The sequence below is a fragment of the Crinia signifera genome, chromosome 1 (genome assembly GCF_055691185.1).
Source record: "Crinia signifera chromosome 1, ASM5569118v1, whole genome shotgun sequence".
NCBI classification, from domain to species: Eukaryota; Metazoa; Chordata; class Amphibia; order Anura; family Myobatrachidae; genus Crinia; species Crinia signifera.
The window spans coordinates 169384809-169409735 of record NC_139217.1 but is presented as its reverse complement, the minus strand read 5'-3'; positions in this window follow the sequence as shown (position 1 = coordinate 169409735).

Here is a 24927-nt window from a genome sequence, read left to right as displayed (position 1 = left end):
GAGGCCTAGAGTTGGATTATAATGTCATACATAAGAAGAAATGCAGATTTTGCCCAGGTGTGTAGGCTGTTGCGGGATGGGGGTTGAAGATACAGTGCTTCAAATCCTGATGATTCTGTCAATCAAATCCTGACTTTGCTTGGAAATCTGAAGAGAATTCAAGTTGAAGTTTTCCTTCTAATTTCCACTGCTAGAGTTTTAAATACACTGACATTGGGGACTGTGCTGATTGAAAATTCAGCATAAAGGATGCAAAGTTGAGAACATTTAATTCTCTTATCATCTATATATATATGTTTAGTGTCCGTGCTGCTCTGAAACCCTGCCATCTGTTGGCAGTGAGTGAAACTACATCTACTAGCTTTCTAAGCATTTGCTTCGAGCGGGCTTCTACTTCTATATCATTGCCAATGGAATTGTGGTGCAGAAAGTCAGGTAGCTGTTAATCAGTGGCCCAATTTGTAGCTGTTGCATGTTATGAATAAAATGAAACTATTTATTACAGGGCCAGAGGTGTAACTAGAACCATGCGGGCCCCATAGCAAAATCTTGATAGGGCCCCCCACCACTGTCTGTACAATATCCCTTAGGGGACAGGAGAGGGAGATACAAAGATGGTATTGGAGAAATCTCAACCAAACTAGCCTAATTTAAATGGGACTAAATAAAATGTAGGCGTGGCCCAACACATTTAGGAGAAAGAGGGGGACAAACTGTCACCTGCAAGGAAAGGGGGGGCTAAGGAACACACAGGAGGGAGCAGGGGAAGGCAGGCTGTCACCTGCAAGGAGGGGGCTCTCAGGCACACAGGAAGAAGCAAAGGGAACAGGCTGTTGAAGGGTGAAGGGGGGATATGGGTAAGGCACACAGGAAGGAGCAGGCTGTCAACTGCAAGGAAAGAGGGGGGGGGGGGTCCGAGACACACACTGGAAGGAGCCGGGGGCAGGCTGTCAACTGCAGGGGGGGGGGGGTCACAGGAACACACAGGTGGGAGCATGGGGGTCACATGCACACAAAGGAGAGAAGGATGGGGCAGGCTGACAGTTTAGGGGTGGGGTGATAAGCAGCCAGGGAGTGGTGAGGATGAGGGCCAAACAAGTGATTTGCTGCAGGAAGGGGGTTGGGGGTTGTTGAAGTAGCAGCCCATTGCCCCAACCCTACCCCACCCGGTTACCTGCCTGAGTTTAGGAGCCTTCCCCTGGGTGCTGCACCAAGTGTGGAAGCCTTCCGGCTTCATGTGCTGTGCTGCCTGGGGGAAGATACTGTGGAGGAGCGCTGACTTGCTTTCTCTGCGATGCCCCCGGCTGTGCGCAGTGCGCACTGCTAGCCTAGGTACAGCAAAAGAGAGGAGAGAGACTGCCTCTCATGTGAAGGATCCGCCGGACAATCAAACAAGGCAGCTGCAGCGCCCTCTAGTGTGGCGCTGAGTCTACTGACATATGCCCAGCCTGCTCCTGCCTTCTTCCCTATGCCGAACTTGGCAAGCGCACCTCGGCGATCCTTTAAGATGTAAAGGTAAAAAAAAACCTCAAAAGGGTGCAGGGGATTGCCTGCTGGGCCCACGGGCCCCCCTAGCGGCCGGGCCCCATAGCAGTTGCATCCCCTGCACCCTCCATAGGTACGCCACTGTACAGGGCAAAGAAATTGACTGAGAAAAATCACTGTCAGAACTGGTATATGTAATATTAAGGCATGTGTGCATTTCTGTAAAAGAGAAGCACAGAAGCATTACCCACATCCATGTGACCTTTAGTCAAGTTTTAATTGGCCAACAAAATGCCAGCTTACATCTGTTAGCAGTTGGCCTAATTCCATATATGGATAACTAATTAAAGAAATTGCAAACTAAGCAAGTATCGAATGTGCACATGTGCCTGGGGTATTTGCGACTGAATATGCTAAATAATAGCAGTCATGACAGGAAATCAGTGTTTATGGGTGGAAACATGGCATTTTGTGGGTACTGTATGTTTAAAAAAACGCAGGCATGATAAGGTGTTTTGGGGGTGGGTCTATGGCGGCAGCTTTGACCACTTCCAGCCTGTCTCTGTCGCAGATGAGTTGAAGCCTCAGACTTGTTTAGATGGAAAATACTCTTTGATGTTCTGGGATTTGCAAATGGATCTGCAAATGCATTCACATATTTGCAGTGGGTGTTTATTCTTTCTTTCTGGATGGTGACTTTTTGATTGCAGTCAACTGCTTTTGCTCTAATTAGCAATCCATACTGCAGGCATAGATAAAATATTGTTTCAAAACTATTCTCTAACATCATCTACATATATGTCTAGTGTCCGTGAGTCTCTGAAACACTGCCATCTGCTGGCACAGAGTGAAACTACATCTCTTTCTCACACATGCACAAGCACAGAAGGTTTAGAAGATTTTGCTTCGAGCGGGCTTATTAGTTCTTTATATGTTCTGTACTTTTAATGGGTATTTTAAGTTTGAAATGTTCCTGCCAACTATCCTGTACTAGTTGCCAGCCCGCCAAAATAATGGAACAAAATAAAAGTAATGTCAATGATGGCAGTAGTGTGTGCCCAATCAGAACAAGAAGAACAATAAACCGGCGTTGATTAGTCAATGGTGACTTGTGAGTAGGTGTCCTCTTTACTATCCACAAGTTCTACTGGAATCCCAGTGGGTTTCTTATTGGACCACACTGACCTGTGTAAAAGTGATACCTCAAAAATAACACACTATAAATCCAATCAAACTGGTAAAAAATACGAGATTAGAGATTTTATAACTTGTAGCTCTAAATATTGTATTTATTTGCTGGAATGCACATGTGGGAGCCAATATGTGGGAAAGACCACACACATGCTTAAGGTGAGGCTTGCGGAGCATGCTAGAAACATCAAGGGCCTTATTCTGATCGGTGCGGCCCGATCAGAATATGCGGGCGCGACCGTGCAGGCGAATCCCCGCCTTCCATACGGATCGCCACCTGCCGTCCGTACGCGGATATGTGGCGATCCGCATGAAATTGGACGGGGATACGCCTCCTCCGTCTTGGGAGCAGCCCCTGCATTCGATGGTCGCCGAACATCGAATGCAGAGCCGCACGCTCCACCAGGTCCCGCCACACAAGACCACACGGACACTTGTCCGTGTGAAATCATGTATGGGGGCGGGCAGCTGACATCCGGCGATGTCAGATGCCCGCCCCGTACCCACGCGTCACGGCCTCATTACCATGCATACGCCCCGCGTTTGCATGGGAACGCCCATGAAACGCGGGGCGTATGCATAGGGTAATGAGGCTAAGTAGCCCCTCACGCCCCTCTACGCCCCCTGTGCGGCGTATAAAGAATCTGTGTGGCGAAATCGCCTGCACATGCGCAGAGTGACCTCTGCACATGCGCAGACGATCAACATCGGCGGTCCGTCCGCATGCGGGAATATCAGCACCGATCAGAATAAGGCCCCAAGTTGGGTCTAGAGACACATAGTGTGTCTATGCATTTTACAACAGTACATAGTCAAGACACAAAACATCTGGTCTCCTTTTGTGGTATAAAGACCGTCCCCACACACAGTGAAGAAATGGAGATCGGGATACCACTCTAGCTAGAACTGAAATGAGGACGATACATGCATTGAGGACCTTGGTTCCACGAGGGCTCAATGCAGACTTCGAACTCAAATGGTTCCTTTGAAGTGGATTAGAAGTTGAAAAATGCTTTTAGATACCAGCAAATCCCCAAAGAGCTTATTAATTGTATGGGAATTGTTTATGTAACGTATCAAATGGGTTTTTATTTTAATTATTTATATATAATGCCTGTATTTTAGCATTTATATATAATGTATACATGGTGTACGTTCCTTGTGATTAATTGCCGTCTCTCTCTCTTAATGTTTTATGTTTAAAATGAGCCATTGAGAAAAGGAGGATTACTATGAGGTGGGATTTGCGGTCCACAAGACACGGTGATTTGCGTGTCATATGCCGGATACAACATAACCTAATTTCCGGATCGTAGCAAAAGCAGGAAGTATGCGCTTCAGCTATATGTGCACCAAATACCAGAAGCAAGGAGACGGGCTTCCGACTGCGTATGAGAGAGAGGCTTCAAGTATGAGACGCATCCCGAACCGGAAGCAACACATCCGGGGTATGAGTTACAGAAAGCTCCGACCAAACATAAGAGACCAGATATGCGTGTCACCGGGAGGAAGTGACGCTAACAGACTTTTTCATTGGACAATGGGGAGTGGGATTTGTGAATGGGAGATGTAGAAATACCGGTAATGAAGTATGTTAAGAATATGGATAATTCACTGACTTTTGACTCACAATATGTAGCCATCGGAGGTTAAATGTTATGTTGTGTTAGAAGAAGGGATTGTGCAATATATTTTAATGGGAGAAAAATACAATGTATATTTTGTTGTTTCCGAGTTTTATATACAACCATGGTAAGGGGAGAAATAACTCCTCCTCTTGAATGACCCTCTTGGGTATATATATCCCAAGGGGACATGTGTTTAGTACACCCTGAGGAAGGACGGTGACGTCAGAAACATGTTGGTGTACAGGGACGCTGGACACAGGGGAGACCGATATCAACCCTACCATCAGGGTATCACAGAATATTCCGACTCATTCCGGGTGAGGAGGAATACAAAAGTGTTATTGGTCTTTACCTGTGAAAAGTTCCCATCTTTTACTATTTTTTACATTTTATTGTATGTTTTTTCCTATCTGGAAATTAAACTTGTTTTGGAGAAAATCCTACTACCGCCCATACTTTGGTTCAAAGAGGAGTGAGCGATTAAAGGACACGCTATGTGAACATAGGGACCTACATACAGGTCAGTGTGTTTCCTAATGCGAATGGTGTGTACTGCTGGTTGATTTTGGAGTATATTGGAGAATACGCTTTATCCAAAGATACCTTTACGTGAATATAGGGACCAGCTCCCAGGTCAGTTTTGGGATCAATTGTGACATGTGGAGTGGTGAATAAGGAAGTTTGGATAAAGAAAACGCTATGTGTACATAGGGACCCACACTCAGGTCAGTGTGGTCCAATAAGAAACCCACTGGGATTCCAGTAGAACTTCTGGATAGTAAAGAGGACACCTACTCACAAGTCACCATTGACTAATCAGCGCCGGTTTATTGTTCTTCTTGTTCTGATTGTGTATATTAAGGAGTGGTGCTCCTTGGACAAAGAACCAGGCAGCGATTATAGAGAGCGCAGTGGAGCTGAGAAAAAATATTGTTTAATATTGTCGAAGTAGGGTGTGCCCCAATGGAGAAACATTTGAATTACTCTTCTGGTCGCCATCTAGTAGATGCAGGTGCACATAACACTTGAATTCCCCCCCAGAGGTGAGGAATAGTTTAAGACTTTTATTATATAGGCTGTTACATATGCACAGTGCTATTTTTCATCTGGATCAAGCAGTAACTCAGGAACCTGATAGGTTGTTATGAGCAACATCACATCTTGATTTATAGAACCTTTAGTAAGGTTTAGTAGTAAATTTACTGCACTGTTTGAAGTCAATATGTCTGTCTCAGTGGCGCTGATGGCTGTCCTGACTCCTGTGTAAGCTCTGTAGGGAGGAAGCCGTGTATGTAATGCTGAGCTGATTGTAGGTGGCGCTGCTGCGCACAGCTCCTCAGCTAACAGGAAGCTCTCAGGACGTGTGACAGGCTGACTCTTCAGAAGTTCCCAGAACCAGGTGTGTGGGCAGGGGTGTAAAGAGTATGGGTACCATTAATGTATGCTGGCCCAGTGAGAACTATGATATCAGTAGCTGCAGTGGGAAGGGGGAGGACTGGGTATGTGGAAACTTGGTGCCCTCCTTTGTATGTGGGGGTTATTTGCTTTAGTATTGGTGTTTTGTAAGTATGCTGTGTGTGCATGTATTCTTTGTATGTGTGTATGTATGTATACTTTGTGTGTATGCTACTGTATATGTTTATGCTATGTGTGTATGTATGTGTGTATGTCTTTTGTATATGCTATGTGTGTCTTTCTCTTGTGTATGTTTATAAATATGCAGTGTGTTGTATCTGTGCCTGTATGCCATGTGTGTGTGTGTGTGTGTGTGTGTGTATGTCCTTGGTGTGTATGTCCTGTGTGTGTGTGTGTGTATGTGTGTCTGTATGGTATGTGCGCATGTATGTCCTGTGTGTCTGTATGGTATGTGCATATGTATGTCCTGTGTGTCTGTATGGTATGTGCGTGTGTATGTCCTGTGTGTCTGTATGGTATGTGCATGATTACTGTATGTGTGCATGTATGTCCTGTATGTCTGTATGTATGTGATGTGCGTGTATGTGATGTGTGCATGTATGTCCTGTGTGTATTTATGGTAGGTGTTAGAAACATTTCAGGGTAACACAGGAAATTGGGAAAATTTCTAGTTACGCCACTGGTCTTTTAGTTGGTTTTAGTAGCCCCAGACCTGGATTTCTTGAACCTATTTTTGCAGAACAATATCACTGTACATTAATAATACAATATTCACCAGTATGTTGCCGTATAAACAGTGTATTGGTGAAATCCTGTGTACAGTATGTCACAAAAGGGGTGCAATAATTACTTAGTAATAATAATAATAATAATAATAATAATAATATAGCACTCTTTCTCCAATAGGACTCAAGGCACACATATTTCTACAATAGAATAGTAGCTTTTTGCAGCCCAATATTTTATTTTGTATATGAGAGAGAAAAATCTTAACATACTGTACTTATTGACAGAATATGGAGATTAGCAGAATATTAAGTGTCAACCAAATTCCTTTATATCTGTCTCTGTATTTGTAATGGATTCCGCTCAGTGGTTAATCAACATAGCAATTTACCACTTAAAGCGGTGTCTTCTACATTTTACAGATCAATAACATGTTCATCACCTCCAGGTAGAAATCGCTGCCTTGTGTCACTGAAGGTGTTTATTATTCATTAATGTAAGTAGAGATGTGCCTGCTGAGGTCAGCAGAAAAAAATGCCCCTTGCCATTAAAGGTGGATCATTTCAGCGAGAGTAACGGCAGATGCCAAGTGCCTTAAGTGAAAGAAAGGTGTAGAAGAAACTACTTTTCATGAGCTAGAAAGGGGAGAATAAAGTGGATCAGCACAAGCTGAAATCAATAAAAAAACATAGATTTTTTTTCAAGTGAATTAAATGCTCATGAAAGGTGTTGAATTGATAACAACGGGGGCAGAACAGTCCATCTGTACGTAGAGAAAGAACATCTTAATCTGATCGTGGACAAGACCACAGTGACTCTAAATCAAGCACCCATTTATTAAGAAACATGCAGATCATCATTTTTACTGATATAGATTTCTGGAAATGTTATCTAACACATTTGCTGTGTCTAGAGCAATAAGTAACATTAACAAAAAATTTGGATTGAGACATCATGCAAGCAATATGGAATTAAGTATAGTGAACATTTTTATTCATTCGTAATATGCTGAGCTGCAACCCCCCACTACTCTCATTTGCTCAGGTCGCTGTCACTCAGTGAGTACAGAGGCGGCCAACCAAGTGACAGGGAGGACTGGGGGGGCGGGGCATTGCTGCTGGAGCGGGGCATCGCCGCTGGAAGGGGGCATCGCTGCTGCATACATTACAGTACTGCCGGGCAGCAACTCAAATGAATGGAACACCAGGGGTAATGGAGCCAGTGCCCCCTTTGAGGCTGGCGCCCGGCGGCAGATGATTCCATTGCCTCCCGGAGTTCAGCCACTGCCCCATAGTTAGAGTTCTCCATTGTATGAGCCCACCATCCATGGTGGTGACATGGTACATGCTTAGAACTCCTCTGTCTTGTGGGAATGTCATGGGTGTGTATGCCAGATTAATGCTCAATCATAGTGTGCAGATGGAAACTGAACACCTGTTTCAGATATATCTTACAAATTTGGTGCAGGTCCTAAAATAAATTAGCATGGTTGCGGCTGCGGGCATAAAAACTGATTTTTTGGTATACTGGAGCTAATACAAATACTTATATTAACATTAGAAAGCAAGGAGGCTACCGCAAATGTGGCCACATGTATATTCCACAAAGCCTTATTGGTTTATCATACAGTGGATTTACGCTAACAGTGCACCTACTATAAGTGGCACATTTCTTATTAACACTTTACCTTCCACCATTACTTTATCAGTGTATACTATTCTGAAACTGGCCCAAGAGCAGAGGAAGTTCAACCATAAGAGTTAAGAGAAATAAATGGCTAGTCAATGTAATGTTAAGAGAAATTAGGAAAATTAGGCTTATTTGTTGAAACTGAATGCTATTAATTTTATGTTAGACATGGTTGGTCACGGCGACCTACAGTTTTTTTTTACCAGAAATGATAAATACATTTTTAAATAAACACTAGGTGAAATTTAATGGGATAAGAGAATCAGAACGTGAGAGATTTGGTAAAAAATATCCAGTTTTTTTAAAGCAGCAATCATTTACACTGTGTAAATGATCGCTGCTTTAAAAAAACTGGAGATAGACCTATTTCATTATTAAATCAGGATTTGAAAATATTGACTACTATTATGGCCCAAAGATTACAATCACTCTTATCAAAATTACTTCATCCTTCTCAAACAGGTTTTATACAGGGTAGATCGTCGGTGCATAATATTCGTCAGGTAACAGCGGCTTTGATACAGTCTAAATCTTTGATTGGGGGTAAATCCCTATTGGTGAGTTGTGATGCGGATAAAGCTTTTGACAGAGTATCTTGGTCACATCAGTTGAGGGTATTCCATATGCAAGGGCTAGGGGCGGGAATTATTCTTTTTAAAAAAAATTATATGTCTCACCCACTGCCCTTTTAACAATAAATGGCTTAAACACCTCACATTTTGATTTGGCCCGAGGCACTCTGCAGGGCTGCCCGCTATCCCCTTTATTATTTAATTTAGCAATTGATCCTTTAATTTGATTATTTCATTTACAGTCGGATTGGCAGGGTATACAAGTGGGACCTACAGAATTGAAGGTATCAGCATACGCTGATGATCTCCTTTTGTACTTTGCCAACCCCCAAAGAGCCTTTCCTAACCTATTGCGAACACTTTCTGAATTTGAGCAAGTCTCAGGGTTTATAATTGATAAACTCAAAACTAAAGCATTAGCGCTAAACAAAGGCGCGAAAGTGGGGTGGTCTCAGGATTTCCCATTTTTATGGGCAGAACATTCTCTTACCTATCTTGGCCCCACTATAACTAGGGACCCAGCTGACCTTTACTTTGCCAATTACCCCCTATATAGCAAAAATTTTGGCTGATTGTAAATCATGGCAGGCTCTCCCTTTATCATATATCGGAGGATGACATCTGATCAAAATGATCTTGTTCCCACGCCTGCTATATGTTATTCAAATGTTGTTAAAGATTCAGACATACAAACTTTAAATAAAGTTAGTAGTAAATTTATATGGGGGGGGACCTCGAATATCAATGTTTAAATTAACTCAACAAACCTTGTTAGGAGTAATAATCTCCCATGTAAGAGCTGCGAATGATAGGTATGCGATAGACTGAATACATTCAACAGAAAATTATTTAAATTTGGCTCTTGAACAAGCCTTTTGTCCTGAAATTCCTCTAGTGAGATTGTTACATATGAGACCATCAAAATACACTAGGATGGTTAAAGACTATAATAAGGCAGGATTCAGTCTTCTGTTTCATGTTTTGGACAAGGAATGTACAGCCATATTGCCATATCAATGACTATGTGTAAAATATGCTAATATATCTATACCCATGTATGTTTATTTTCAATTAAGAAGTCATGTGACGAGTGTACTTGTTAAAATACTGACACTAGAAAATACAGGAGGCCCAGATGCTATGATAAGGCGGAATGGGAATAGACTAAGCAAAACCTCATTATTATTCACCTATATAAAGAGACAAATATCGGGGGGGCATGGCCTGGCAGCCATCACGAGAGGCAGCACTTCCAGTGAGCTCCCACAGACCCTGGCTTTGCAGGTACATTACAGGGGCCCAGAAGCAGCAGATTGACCCAAGAGGGACCCCCAGAGCCTCCCCACCCCTCCCGCGATTGGTCGCGGGCGGCAGCGGAGTCGGGAAGCCTGTTTGCAGGCTTCTGCGGATTGCGGCCTACCCGCGGCTCCAGAGCCGGGGCCTCGATTTTGAGCGGCAGCCAGGAATCGGGCTCCGCGGCGTGAAGACGCCGACAGAGCCTCTGCAAACCTACCAGCGACCACCCAGCCATCCCCCAGATGGACCCCTGACTCTGTGGAGCTGTGGTAAGTCCAGCTCACCCGTTTTGATCCCCTCTCCTGGCCCAGCTTCCACCTGTGGATTGGCGGCGGCCATCTTAGAAGAGGCATTGAGGGACAAATCGCTGCAGCCTCCAGATTCAGTCCAGCTACTGAGACCTGGCTGCAAATAGAGTGAACTAAAGCCCCATATCAGTGGAGCACCCTACCCCAATACCTACCCTGCTGGATCTGCGGTGCACTGTCACACCAGCTGAGAACAGTGCCTCCCATACACTCCTGTCACCCTGCTCACATTACCAGCATACCTGCAGCCTCAATATGATTTCCCCTTGCTGATACCTCCACTATGGGTCCCTCGGGTTCACCTATCACAAACTACACAGATGGGATGGAAATGTGATTATACATCTTCTATCCCCCTTCTCATGCAGTCCATATAGCATTCTACATGTCATAGAGCTATCTCCCAGCTACTATCGCTCAAAGCTCTCTTTGCTACAGTTGCCACTGTCCTCCCTGCCATGCCGTCCAAAAGAGGAGCCACAACCCCTAAAAGGCCTGCACCTGTACGCTTCATAGAGCCTGAAGCTCAGGTCCAGAAATTCACACCCACACCTCCGAGGTCTTCTATTACTCCATCCAAATCCGCTAAATCCGCATCTTCCAATTCCCTCACGGATATGGAAATAGATCTCGACCGCTCACAACCCATTCTATGCTTAAAATGTTATCTGTGTTCCGTACAGACATCCTCACTGGTCTAGAGACCTCAATCCAAACACTCAGAGAGGACATAGTGGGAATAGCGGGTCGTACCGACCACTTAGAAAACAAGATGCAGGAATTGGTGACGTCTCATAATGACTTGCTTACCTCCCATTCTGAGCTACAAGATGAGGTCGCCTCAGTGAGGGATAAAATGGCGGACCTGGAGGACAGGTCTAGAAGAAACAACCTAAAGATTTGCGGTGTGCCGGACTCTGTGGCCCCCTCGGAACTAAAGGAATATGTCACTAAACTGTTTCAAAAACTGCTCCCGACAGCTACGACACAAGATCTGGTCGTGGACCGCATCCACTGGCTGCCCAAACCCAGGGAAAACTTCACATCCACCTACCCCAGAGATGTCCTCCTTAGAATCCACTTCTACCACATTAAGGAAGAAATTCTCAAAGCAGCCAGAATGGCGGATGGGTCCGATATGCTAATGGCCTCCAGATATACCCCGATCTCTCGCAATTGACTTTAGCAAAGAGACGCGCTCTACACCCCATCACGTCAGCCTTACGGGAAAACGACATCCAATACAGGTGGGGATTCCCTGTAAAACTCATCATATGATTTGATTCATCCTCATTCGTGATCTCCTCCTTCGAAGCTGGAGTTAAGCTGCTGGCAGACTGGGATATTATGATCCCTGTCCCAAAACCTGCTTCATCTGCCCAAGTGCCTGTGGACTGAAAGGAATTGGATGCCCATGATATCCTTTATAACTAACTGGGCCGTACGGGCCGGTACCCTTGAGATAGGGATGCGAGCCATTACTAGTCCACTTTTCCACTCCCTTGTAGTGGGCTTCATCCCCTATAATCACTTGGACTGTTAATATTTCCCCTTATCTGTGCAATTCCTTTACTATTTCTTTAGATTTTTAATTGATAACTTGTTTATAATGTGTTACGGGAATACACCTCTCCCACTGTATACCAGTGATTCTCCTATCCCTGAAGTTATATACTTAATAGTTTGCATTATCTACTACCGTTGATATAGAATGCTATACATGTTTGCATCAGTTACGTGTTATTTACTGTTTACAATGCATGAGAGGGACCCAATCCAGGTCACTCCTCTAATGTTTTTTGATTGGTTGCCAATTTTTCTAGGCGACAAACACTCTGACCCTTGTTTTAGGGTCATTTCAGTTTTCTACTACCCCATCCCTTTCCCATCTCCCTATGATGTTTGTTTCTTTTTATGCTTCCCCACTGCTATTTCCCTCCCTTACTCTGAGTCCACCGGTACATATACCACCTCACTATATATATCTCTTCCCTTCAATTTCCCAAATGGTTAAATTTTTTTCATTGAATGTGCACAGCCTGAATTCCCCGAATAAGAGTCATCAGGCTCTAGAAACCTTCCAATAGGAAAAAGCTACAGTAGTAGGTCTACAGGAGACACATTTCACTGCAATGGCCCCACCTTCCTTCCATAATTCCCGCTACCCCATGGGCTACTTTGCAAATGGCCCCTTCAAAAAACAAGGAGTGGCTATTCTCTTCCACAATTCGGTACAGTTTGACCTGATTTCGCAGACATCAGATAAAGATGGACGCTACTTAATTTTGGTGGATATTTTAGAAGATAAATTAATAACCCAAGTATCACTATATGCCCCGAATACCAATCATATCTCCTTCTATCGCAAACTATTTGCCTTTATTCAAAAGGTCCAGAAAGGCCATCTGATACTTATGGGGGACATCAATATAGTCCCAGATGAGAAACTTGACAAAGCCCCACAACCCTCAGTCACCTCCAGAACTCTTTGCACACTAAGCCCCCTAAGCCGCTTGTTGATAGAGTACGATTTATATAATGTCTGGCGGACAAAATTCCCATCAGTCAGAGATTATACCTTTTTCTCCCACGTACACAACTCTTACTCCCGCATAGATTTAATCCTATTAGATAAGTGGCTACTCCAATAGACCACCAAATTGTCCATAGTCCCCATAGTCTGGTCTGATCATGCGGCTGTGACTTGGTCGTGGAACATCCATGACTCCAAAATACCACCCCGCCCCTGGAGACTTCCGGAATACTTGTTACGATCCCCTGAGGCACGCTCCGCGGTCTCAGGGGCTTTACACTCATAACTAGCCACAAACTCACCACTACACACTTCCGTGCCCACCCATTGGTGTGCACTGAAAGCTGTATTGCGAGGCACATTTATACAAATTGGAGCTAGCCTCAAAAAACGCGCTTTACAACAGCAGGAAGACTTGGAAAAACAATTGCTACATGTAGAATCTCTAAACAGATCCCAACCATCCCATCTCCTGAGAAAGGAATTAGTTTCAATCCGCAATCAGCTCCAAACTTTATTCCTCGACCGCATGAAATACTAGACTCCAGCAGTAATAGATCTAATGCCTTTTTGGCACACAAATTGAGAGAGTGTCCAGTTCATAATAGACTCAAACTTATCCAAACCCCATATGGGAGAAAACTCCTTAACCCATCGGATATAGCAGAGGCATTTGCCGACTATTACAAAAAACTATACAATCTACATTCGGATTCTGAAACGACCCAACCCACCCCCACGTTAATCTCTTCCTTTTTAGAGGACCTCCAATTCCAGTCTCTGTCCCCGGCTAACTTAGACTCCCTGAACTCCCATTGGACTGAAGAGGAAGTTAAGACAGTTATTAAATCTCTACCCCAGGGGAAGGCCCCCGGCCCTGACTAATTCCTTTTACAAACAATTTGCTCCAGACCTCACTCCACTTCTCACTCCATTATACCAACATGCCACAGAACACGGATCACTGCCCGAAGAAATGCAACAAGCTCAAATCATTACTTTTCATAAACAAGATAAACACCCCTCCCTCTGCTCCAATTATAGATCAATAGCCTTGCTCAAGACAGATTTTCAAAAAAATTCTAAATTGATAGCGAACAGACTTGCCTATTTTATCCCCAGATTGTTCACCCCGACCAGGTCAGTTTTGTCAGGGGCAGACAATCAACTGATAACACTAGACGTGTCTTCAACCTAGCCGAATATCTTGCAAATAGCAATGAAGAGGCCCTCTTTCTTTCACTTGATGCTGAGAAGGCATTCGATAGGCTGCATTGGGGCTTCCTCCGGGAAATTTTAGCGAAAAATGGATTGAAAGGCGAGATATTGTCCTCCATATTTGCCCTCTATAGCTCCCCGACTGCATTAGTTTATATGAATGGCTTCCCCTCATCTCCTTTTAAAATTTCTAATGGTACGAGACAAGGATGTCCCCTCTCTCCCCTTATGTATGTATTGGCAATAGAACCTCTAGCGATAGCCATTCGCCAATCTCCTTCCTTCCCTGGTATACAAATTGGGACGTCTCACCATAAACTCAGCTTATTTGCGGACAACGTCCTTTTATTTGTATCGAAACCAGTAATCTCTCTTCCCATTGTCCACAAAGTCATTGCACACTACACGGCGGCTTCATTTTATAAACGAAATACGTCTAAAACTGAGGCTTTACCTTTTAATATGAAGCCAAACACACTATCCCAACTTAAGCAGGCCTACAAATACAACTGGAAATCAGACTGTATCCTCTATCTCGGTATTCAAATATCCAACTCCCTATCCAGGACTACAGACCTTAACTTCTCACCACTCATAGCCCAAATAGAATCGCTGACAAAGAGATGGGTAGACTTGGAAATATCATGGCTAGGGAGAATAGCAGCCTTTAAAATGTCAATTTTCCCAAAACTGTTTAGCTAAATACCATATTTGATCCCCCAGAAAGTTATCGGTAGGATACACTCCATAATACTAAAATATATATGGAAAAAGAAGCCCCAAAGAATAGCTTATACGCAGATTACTAAACTGCGGAAAGCTGGCGGTCTAGGTGTCCCAGATTTGAAAAAATACCAACTTGCTTGCCTAGCTGCCCAATTAAGTGATTGGTCCCTGCCTCAGGGTACGAAACAATGGGTGGATCTAGAGAGACTGCTATGCCCCTCTATCCCCCTAACAGACCTACTGTGGATCCCAACTCAACAGAGACCCCTCTCACGGAATACTCCTCGAGCCATCTCAGATTCACTGAAAGCATGGGATGAGCTTGTACTCTCAGCTAAGTTACTTACACTGCCTACTCATAAACTCTCCTTACAGGCGCTTTCACATATAATTCCGGATTTGAACTTGGCTATCCCTAGGCATTGACTCTATTACTGACATAGTAGATGGCACATCGATCACCTCTTTTACTTCACTACAATCTCAATTTAAACTCCACTCCTCTGAACTCTTTACATACACTCGTGTAGTACATTGGATAAATAGCTCCATACGATCCACTGGGACGATAATTCTCCCCCCACCTAATATTATGGCCAAAATATCCTCTGGAAATTGCAGGGGCTCTATTAAATTCTGGTACGCTATAGTACAAACAGACCCTATGAATAGCAAATCATCCTCACAACTGAAATGGGAATCCGATCTGAAATGCTCATTCACCCAGAAACAATGGGAATCAATCTTCACCTCATCACATACCATGTCCAAATATACTAACCACACGGAAATGCATTTCAAATTGTTACATGGTCTTTATTTCACACCGGTTAAATTGCACAAGATTTGGCCCACAATATCCAATCAATGTTGGAGGAATTGCGGCCAGTTGGGAGATATTTTCCAGGGTTTTTGGTCCTGCCCTAGGATCCTCCAGCTCTGGAAAAATGTTTTCGCCTTAGCGGGGAAAGTTCCACACCACTCGATCCCACTATCCCCCGAACTAGCACTGCTCCATATATACCCAAATAATTTACCCGCCACTTGCCACTATGTATTAGGCCATATTCTAATAGCCACAAGAGCTGCAATAGCACAAAATTGGAAAACTCCCTCCCCCCCATCTCTCACCAAAATCATTAAGAAGATCCAGCATGCCTTTCAGATGGAAACCATAGGACTACCATACTATCTTAGGGCCAACTCTCCCCTAACTAAATGGTCTAGCTGACAAGACTACTCCACCTCAAGTGAGGGAGCTAACCTTCTGTTGGAGATTGATTGATACTGTGCGTTTGTGAGTTACTGCTATTATTTCTGTGTTATTTAACCCCTTCACGACATTTGACGTATATATACGTCATGGCCGGGAAGTACTTCCCGACACATGACGTATATATACGTCATGGCTTCTAACTGTCACTGCGTCTAGAGACGCAGTGACAGAGGGACGATGTCTGCTGTCCCTGACAGCAGACATGTCCCTGCATGCCCAGGGGGGGCTGCGATGCCGCCCCCCCGTCGGCGATCGCTGTGATTGGCTGTTCAGTGTGAACAGCCATTCACAGCGTTTTCTGTGTCACCGGCGAATAACGTTCGCCGGTGACACGGGATCGGAGGTGATTGGTGCTGTAAAGTACAGCACCAATCACCGCGGGGTGTAAGGGTGACACTGGTGTCACCCCACCTCACCCCGCCCGCCCTCAAAGGCCGTGATTGGTTCGTCGGACCGACGGACCAATCACAGCCATGGAGGGGGGTTTAAACTAACGGTGACTGCACTGCAGACGCCATTCCGGTCTGGAATAGCGTGCAGTGCGGTCACCGTGCCCAGCTGCCGCCATATACTGACCAGAACCTTGCTCAATACTTACCTGATCACTGCTTGGGATCTTGCTTCATCTTGTGACATCCTGTGCTGTGTTGTGCTGTGTTGTGCTGCTGCAGTGTCATCGAGTTAGAGAGAGAGAGATAGAGAGAGAGAGAGATAGAGAGGCCTAGTGACAGAGAGTGCTATATTTTGTGCTGCTGCAGTGTAATAGAGTTATAGATAGAGAGATAGAGAGAGATAGAGAGAGAGATAGAGAGATAGTGACAGATTGTGCTATATATTTTTTATATAACTAACTGCTGCCCCCCCTTTTGTGCTGATCAGTATAAATTAACTGATCAGCAACTTTTTGGGGGCGCAGGTTTTTTTTTATATATATATATACCTGTCAGTGCTGCTGCTGCAGTGTCATAGAGTGATAGATAGTGAGAGATAGAGAGATAGAGAGAGATAGTGACAGAGAGTGATAGAGACTGCTATATTTTGTGTCTGCTGCCCCCCTTTTGTGCACCCCCAGCAACTTTTTGGGGGTGCAGGGGTTATTTTTCATATATATAACTGTCAGTGCTGCTGCTGCAGTGTCATAGAGTGATAGATAGTGAGAGATAGAGAGATAGAGAGAGATAGTGACAGAGAGTGATAGAGAGTGCTAAATTTTGTATCTGCTGCCCCCGCCTTTTGTGCTGATCACTATATCTGAGGTGATCAGCAACTTTTTGGGGGTGCAGAGTTTTTTTTTTTTTATATATATACCTGCCAGTTGCTGCCAGTTGCACTGTCAGTTGCACCAAAGGTTGTGCACCTGCTGCCCCTCACTGGTAATCAGTGTCGCATCACTGATCACCTTTTTTTTTTTTGTGGGTGCTGTGGGGTCTTTTTTTAATTTTTTTTTTACACACACTGTGATTTTGTGGGTGTCCTGTGGCCACTGTGCGCTGATCAGTGACGTACATCACTGATCATCTTTTTCGGCACAGGGTTGATCTATTTTTTTTTTTTTTTGATCAAATTCCTGTTGCCTTTGAGCGCTGTTCAGTGACGGACGTTACTGACCAACATCTGTGCTCAATTTTTGGCGCAGGACCTTTTTTTTTTTTTTTTTAACCCCTTCAATTTTTTTTTTTTTAACCCCTTCAATTTTTTTTTTTTGTATAAAGTATTTTTTTTTTTTCTGCACTACATACACACTACACACTACATACCCCCCGGGTTGAAATAAAGTTTGTACCCCCCCTACACTATACACGTGTTGAAACATTTCACTACCAGTAACACAAAAATAAAAATGGCATCCCAAATGTCATCCCAAATGTCATCCCAAATGTCATCCCAGTCATCCAGAAGAATGTATTCAGTGGAGGAGGCATATGCCATGCTTGCCTCTGACTCTGACACAGCCAGTGAGGCAAGCGGGGAATTTGAAGGATTCGTCTTAAGCTCCTCTTCCTCCTCTGGTGATGAGGGACCCCCTCAAAGACGCCCCCGTAGAGCAGCTGAGACCCCCCCCCCAATAATTGATCTCGTATGGACCCCACCACCAGACAATTTTGAGCCCCAGGTTCCTGAGTTTTTGGCCATGCCAGGAATCCAATTTGATTCCACAGGTCTCAGAGAAATTGACTTTTTCAAATTATTTTTCTCTGATGATTTTATAAATTTAATGGTGGACCAAACTAATTTATATGCCCAGCAGTTTATTGCTCAAAACCCCACGTCATCATTTGCTAGGTGGACCCCTGTAGATGCAGTAGAGATGATGACGTTTTTGGGTCTGGTGTTTCATATGGGCATAGTAAAAAAGCCACAAATTAGGCAATATTGGAGTACAGATGTTCTGTACAGCACCCCATTTTACCGTATGGCCATGCCCCGGGCTCGATTTGAGACGATCCATAAATTTATACATTACACCGATAATGCACAGTGCCCACCCAGAGATGATCCCACCTTTGACAGGCTATTCAAAGTCAGGCCGGTCATTGATCATTTCAGTGCCAAATTTGCAGAGCTATACATCCCTGATAAATGTATTAGTATCGACGAGTCCCTTATACATTTTAAAGGAAGGGTTAAATTCCGCCAGTACCTTCCCAGTAAGAGGGCAAGGTATGGCATAAAAATGTATAAGCTGTGTGAAAGCACCACAGGGTACACCCACAAGTTTAGGGTATATGAAGGGAAGGATTCAAGAATTGAACCGCCAGAATGCCCCCCCTCCCTCGTAGGTGTTAGTGGAAAAATTGTCTGGGATTTAATGCACCCCTTCCTGGATAAGGGTTATCACCTCTATGTGGATAACTTTTACACCAGCATCCCCCTGTTTAAGGCCCTTGGTTCAAGAGGTACAGCAGCTTGCGGTACTGTGCGCAAGAACCAAAGAGGCCTCCCCAAAACGCACATTGCCCAAGTACTAAGAAGGGGTGAAAGCAGGGGAATATGCACCGAAAATATGTTGTTGGTCAAATATAAGGACAAGAGGGATGTCCTTATACTGACAACAATTCATGGAGACAGTACCACCTCCATCCCTGTACGGGATGCGGTCATTCGTCAGAATGCATTTAGGTCTACAGTCATTAGGTCGACCCCACTAGGTCGACTGGCAGGAAGGTCGACCTGACTTAAGGTCGACATGGGCCAAGGTCGACATGACTTAAGGTCGAATTTGCATAAAGGTCGACATGAGGAAGGTCGACTGGTCATAAGGTCGACATGGGTTTTTCACTGTTTTTTGAGCCGACATGTGCCGACAGGCGGTATTTCATGCCCTACCATCCACTAGGGCGTGGTGGGAGAATAAAATAGTGTGCCGAGCGCAGCGAGGCACCGTGCCCGAAGCATAGCGAGCGAAGCGAGCGATGCGAGGGTCCGATTCTCATTGCCAACTGTGTCCATGTCGACTGTGTCGACATTCGGATCAAAAAACAGTAAAAAACCCATGTCGACCTTATGACCAGTCGACCTTCCTCATGTCGACCTTTATGCAAATTCGACCTTAAGTCATGTCGACCTTGGCCCATGTCGACCTTAAGTCAGGTCGACCTTCCTGCCAGTCGACCTAGTGGGGTCGACCTAATGACTGTAGACCTAGAATCATTCTGACGAATGATCCCAACCCCCCTGTACGAGGTACCAGTACCCACACCTCAAAACCAAATTGTATCCTAGATTACAATAAGTACATGGGCGGAGTGGATCTTTCAGATCAGGTACTGAAGCCGTACAGTGCCCTGCGGAAAACAAATATCTGGTACAAGAAGCTGGCCGTGTATATCATCCAGATGGCACTGTATAACGCTTACGTGCTATTCCGTTCTACCGGCCAGAGGGGGACATTTATTTATTTATTTCAAGAGGAAGTCATAAAGGGCCTAATATTTGGGAACCAGCAGGCAGAGGGCCCCAGTACTTCTAGTACTGGCCCCCGTATTGTACCAGGGCAGCATTTTCCCAACGAAATCCCCTCCACTGCAAGAAAGGGCAGGACACAAAAAAGGTGCAAAGTTTGCTATAAAAAGGGAATAAGAAAGGAAACTATTTTCCACTGTGAAACTTGCCCCGACAAACCCGGCCTATGTATAAAGGAGTGTTTCAAAATATACCACACATCTATGGATTATTAGGTTCATCATTTCACCGTGCTTCGGGGGTCTTGCTAATGCCACATAGCACCCACCATTCATTCCACCAGAATCTGAGCTGCAAAATCCAAAAATCACTCCTTCCCTTCTGAGTCCTGCCATGCACCCAACTGGTATTTTTTGGTCACATGTGAGGCATTGCCGTACTCTGGAGAAATGGGGGCACAGATTTTGGGGTGCTTTGTCTCCTTCATTCCTTGTGAAAATGAAAAATTTTGAGCCAGAAGTACATTTTTGTGTAAAAAAATGTAATTTTTCATTTTCACAGCCCAGTTGTACCAAAACTGGTGAAACCCCTGGGGGTTTGAAATGTACACTATACCCCTAGATGAATTCCCTGAGGGGTGTAGTTTGCAAAATGGGGTCACTTGTGGGGGGGTTCCACTGTATTGGTAATGCAACATAGCACCCACCATTCATTCCACCAAAATCTGTGCTCCAAAATCCAAAAATCACTCCTTCCCTTCTGAGTCCTGCCATGCGCCCAACTGGTATTTTTTGGTCACATGTGAGGCATTGCCGTACTCGGGAGAAATTGGGGCACAGACTTTGGGGTGCTTTGTCTCCTTCATTCCTTGTGAAAATGAAAAATCTTGAGCCAGAAATGCATGTTTGTGTAAAAAAATGAAATTTTTCATTTTCACAGCCCAGTTGTACCAAAATTGGTGAAACCCCTGGGGGTTTGAAATGTACACTATACCCCTAGATGAATTCCCTGAGGGGTGTACTTTGCAAAATGGGGTGACTTGTGGGGGGGTTCCACTGTATTGGTGCTTTGGGAGTCTTGCTAATGCAACATGGCACCCACCATTCATTCCACCAAAATCTGTGCTGCAAAATCCAAAAATCACTCCTTACCTTCTGAGTCCTGCCATGCGCCCAACTGGTATTTTTTGGTCACATGTGAGGCATTGCCGTACTCGGGAGAAATTGGGGCACAGACTTTGGGGTGCTTTGTCTCCTTCATTCCTTGTGAAAATGAAAAATCTTGAGCCAGAAGTGCATGTTTGTGTAAAAAAATGTAATTTTTCATTTTCACAGCCCAGTTGTATCAAAATTGGTGAAACCCCTGGGGGTTTGAAATGTACACTATGCCCCTAGATGAATTCCCTGAGGGGTGTACTTTGCAAAATGGGGTGACTTGTGGGGGGGTTCCACTGTATTGGTGCTTTGGGAGTCTTGCTAATGCAACATAGCACCCACCATTCATTCCACCAGAATCTGAGCTGCAAAATCAAAAAATCACTCCTTCCCTTCTGAGTCCTGCCATGCACCCAACTGGTATTTTTTGGTCACATGTGAGGCATTGCCGTACTCGGGAGAAATTGGGGCACAGATTTTGGGGTGCTTTGTCTCCTTCATTCCTTGTGAAAATGAAAAATTTTGAGCCAGAACTGCATTTTTGTGTAAAAAAATGTAATTTTTCATTTTCACTGCCCAGTTGTATCAAAATTGGTGAAACCCCTGGGGGTTTGAAATGTACACTATACCCCTAGATGAATTCCCTGAGGGGTGTACTTTGCAAAATGGGGTGACTTGTGGGGGGGTTCCACTGTATTGGTGCAACATAGCACCCACCATTCATTCCACCAAAATCTGTGCTGCAAAATCCAAAAATCACTCCTTCCCTTCTGAGTCCTGCCATGCACCCAACTGGTATTTTTTGGTCACATGTGAGGCATTGCCGTACTCGGGAGAAATTGGGGCACAGACTTTGGGGTGCTTTGTCTCCTTCATTCCTTGTGAAAATGAAAAATCTTGAGCCAGAAGTGCATGTTTGTGTAAAAAAATGTAATTTTTCATTTTCACAGCCCAGTTGTATCAAAATTGGTGAAACCCCTGGGGGTTTGAAATGTACAATATACCCCTAGATGAATTCCCTGAGGGGTGTACTTTGCAAAATGGGGTGACTTGTGGGGGGGTTCCACTGTATTGGTGCTTTGGGAGTCTTGCTAATGCAACATAGCACCCACCATTCATTCCACCAGAATCTGAGCTGCAAAATCCAAAAATCACTCCTTCCCTTCTGAGTCCTGCCATGCACCCAACTGGTATTTTTTGGTCACATGTGAGGCATTGCCGTACTCGGGAGAAATTGGGGCACAGATTTTGGGGTGCTTTGTCTCCTTCATTCCTTGTGAAAATGAAAAATTTTGAGCCAGAACTGCATTTTTGTGTAAAAAAATGTAATTTTTCATTTTCACTGCCCAGTTGTATCAAAATTGGTGAAACCCCTGGGGGTTTAAAATGTACACTATACCCCTAGATGAATTCCCTGAGGGGTGTACTTTGCAAAATGGGGTGACTTGTGGGGGGGTTCCACTGTATTGGTGCAACATAGCACCCACCATTCATTCCACCAAAATCTGTGCTGCAAAATCCAAAAATCACTCCTTCCCTTCTGAGTCCTGCCATGCACCCAACTGGTATTTTTTGGTCACATGTGAGGCATTGCCGTACTCGGGAGAAATTGGGGCACAGATTTTGGGGTGCTTTGTCTCCTTCATTCCTTGTGAAAATGAAAAATTTTGAGCCAGAACTGCATGTTTGTGTAAAAAAATGTAATTTTCCATTTTCACATCCCAGTTGTACCAAAATTGGTGAAACCCCTGGGGGTTTGAAATGTACACTATACCCCTAGATGAATTCCCTGAGGGGTGTAGATTGCAAAATAGGGTGACTTGTGGGGGAGGTTCCTAACTTTTAGCACTTATGGTGCCTAGAAACCTACATGGTGCCTAAAAAAAAATCTCATAAAAAGGAGGCTCCAAAATCAAGTAGGTGCTCCTTCTATTATGAAGCCTGTGGTTTGGTCAACGTGCACACTAGGGCCACATATAGGATATTTTTGAAAACAAAAGAATTGGGGGAATCAATTTTTAGTCACATTTCTCTAGTAAAATCTACTGTATTCGTTAGAAAAATGTATTAAAATTGAAACTCTGCAAAAAAAAAGAAATTTTGAAATTTCACCTACACTTTGTTTTAATTCCTGTGAAACACCTAAAGGGTTAACAAACTTCCAAAATGCTGTTTTGAATACTGTGAGGGGTGCAGTTTTTGAAATGGCATCATTTATGGGGGTGTCTCACATACAAGTCCCTCAAAGTCACATCAGAACTGAACTGGTCCCTAAAAAAATCAGTGTTTGAAATTTTCTTGAAAATTTGAGAATTTGCTAGTCATATTTGAAGCCTCCTAGTGTCCAAAAAAATGAAAAGGAAGTTGAAATAATGATTGCAACATAAAGTAGACATATGGTCTTTGTTAGTTATTAACTATTTTGAGTGGTATGATTATTTGTCTCACAAGCAGAAAATGTGACATTTTGCATATTGCTAAATTTTCCATTTTTTCACGATATTTTGGTATTTTTCACAAAAAAACACAGACTGTATCGACCAAAATTTACCACTAACTTGAAGTACAATGTGTCACGAGAAAACAATCTCAAAATCACTGGGATAAGTAAAAGCAAAAAAAAGTTATCCCCACTTAAGTGAGACATGTCAGATTTGAAAAAAAGGGCTCTGTCATGAAGGCACAAACTGGCTCTGTCGTGAAGGGGTTAAGAATGTTATTTTGATGTATAATTGTTACTATAACGCTATGTACCTGGACTTTCCCCTTCCCATGTCCCCTCACCCCTCCCCATTTATCTCTGTTTTCTGTACCACTTCCCCTTCCGTGGTTATCGGAACAAAATTCTTAAAAAACTATTGAAAGAAAAAAAAGAGACAAATATCGGTACTTGTGTAGTTTCACTGCGGCAGCTTACACTAAGTTTGAAATTACGCTAATAGCATAGCCCAATGACTGCCTTACTTGGGTAGTTTCACGGCGGCAGCCTAAGCTACGTTATCAGCATAGGCTGCCATCGTGAAACTACACAAGTAACTACCGTACTGTTGAAAGGATGGATGAAAAAAACGGGTCTGAAACGGGTAGGACACTGCTTTATTACCGTTTAGAAATACCAGTTCAATAGAACCGGTAAATTCACTCTTTACCTTTCAGACTGCACAAATTACCATTTTAAAACGGTAAAAGAATGGCAAAATAACGGGTAAAAAGTGCGGTCTGAAAGGGGCAGAAAAGTATAGCGGAAGTGTTTTGCATGTGACAAAAATCGTACCTTTTATGATGTACTTTTTATATAAAAAAAAAATTCTTCAATAAAGATTTCTTACCAAATCTCTCACATTCTGAATCTCTCATCATAATAAATTTCACCCTTTGTTTCCTATATTCTCTATACTCCCTTTCTTCTCCCACTCACCTTGTGTCACCAAGAGATGAATGGAGAGCATTCTCCATGTCCTTCAGTCCACCTCTCTAAAAGTCAGCACGATGCATACATAGCACAATATGTAAGTGTAAGTGGAAACTTTTTTTTCTTTCAGCTGTCAACAGGCAGATGTACAGTAGGTGGTTTAAAGCTATGCACGCCATGTTGCTGAGTGTGCATACAGTACTCATCACTGGACACACCTGCTGTAGCAGAACTTTTCTTTTCATAATACAGTAGTCCCATAAAAATGTTCAGGTCCTATTCCTAGGAAAAAAGCAACATATCTACATAATGTTGATTGTCAATCCACAAAATACGGCTGTGGGTAGTAAGACGCTGAAGCCATTGTACCTTGACATGGCCCCAAAGTATTTGC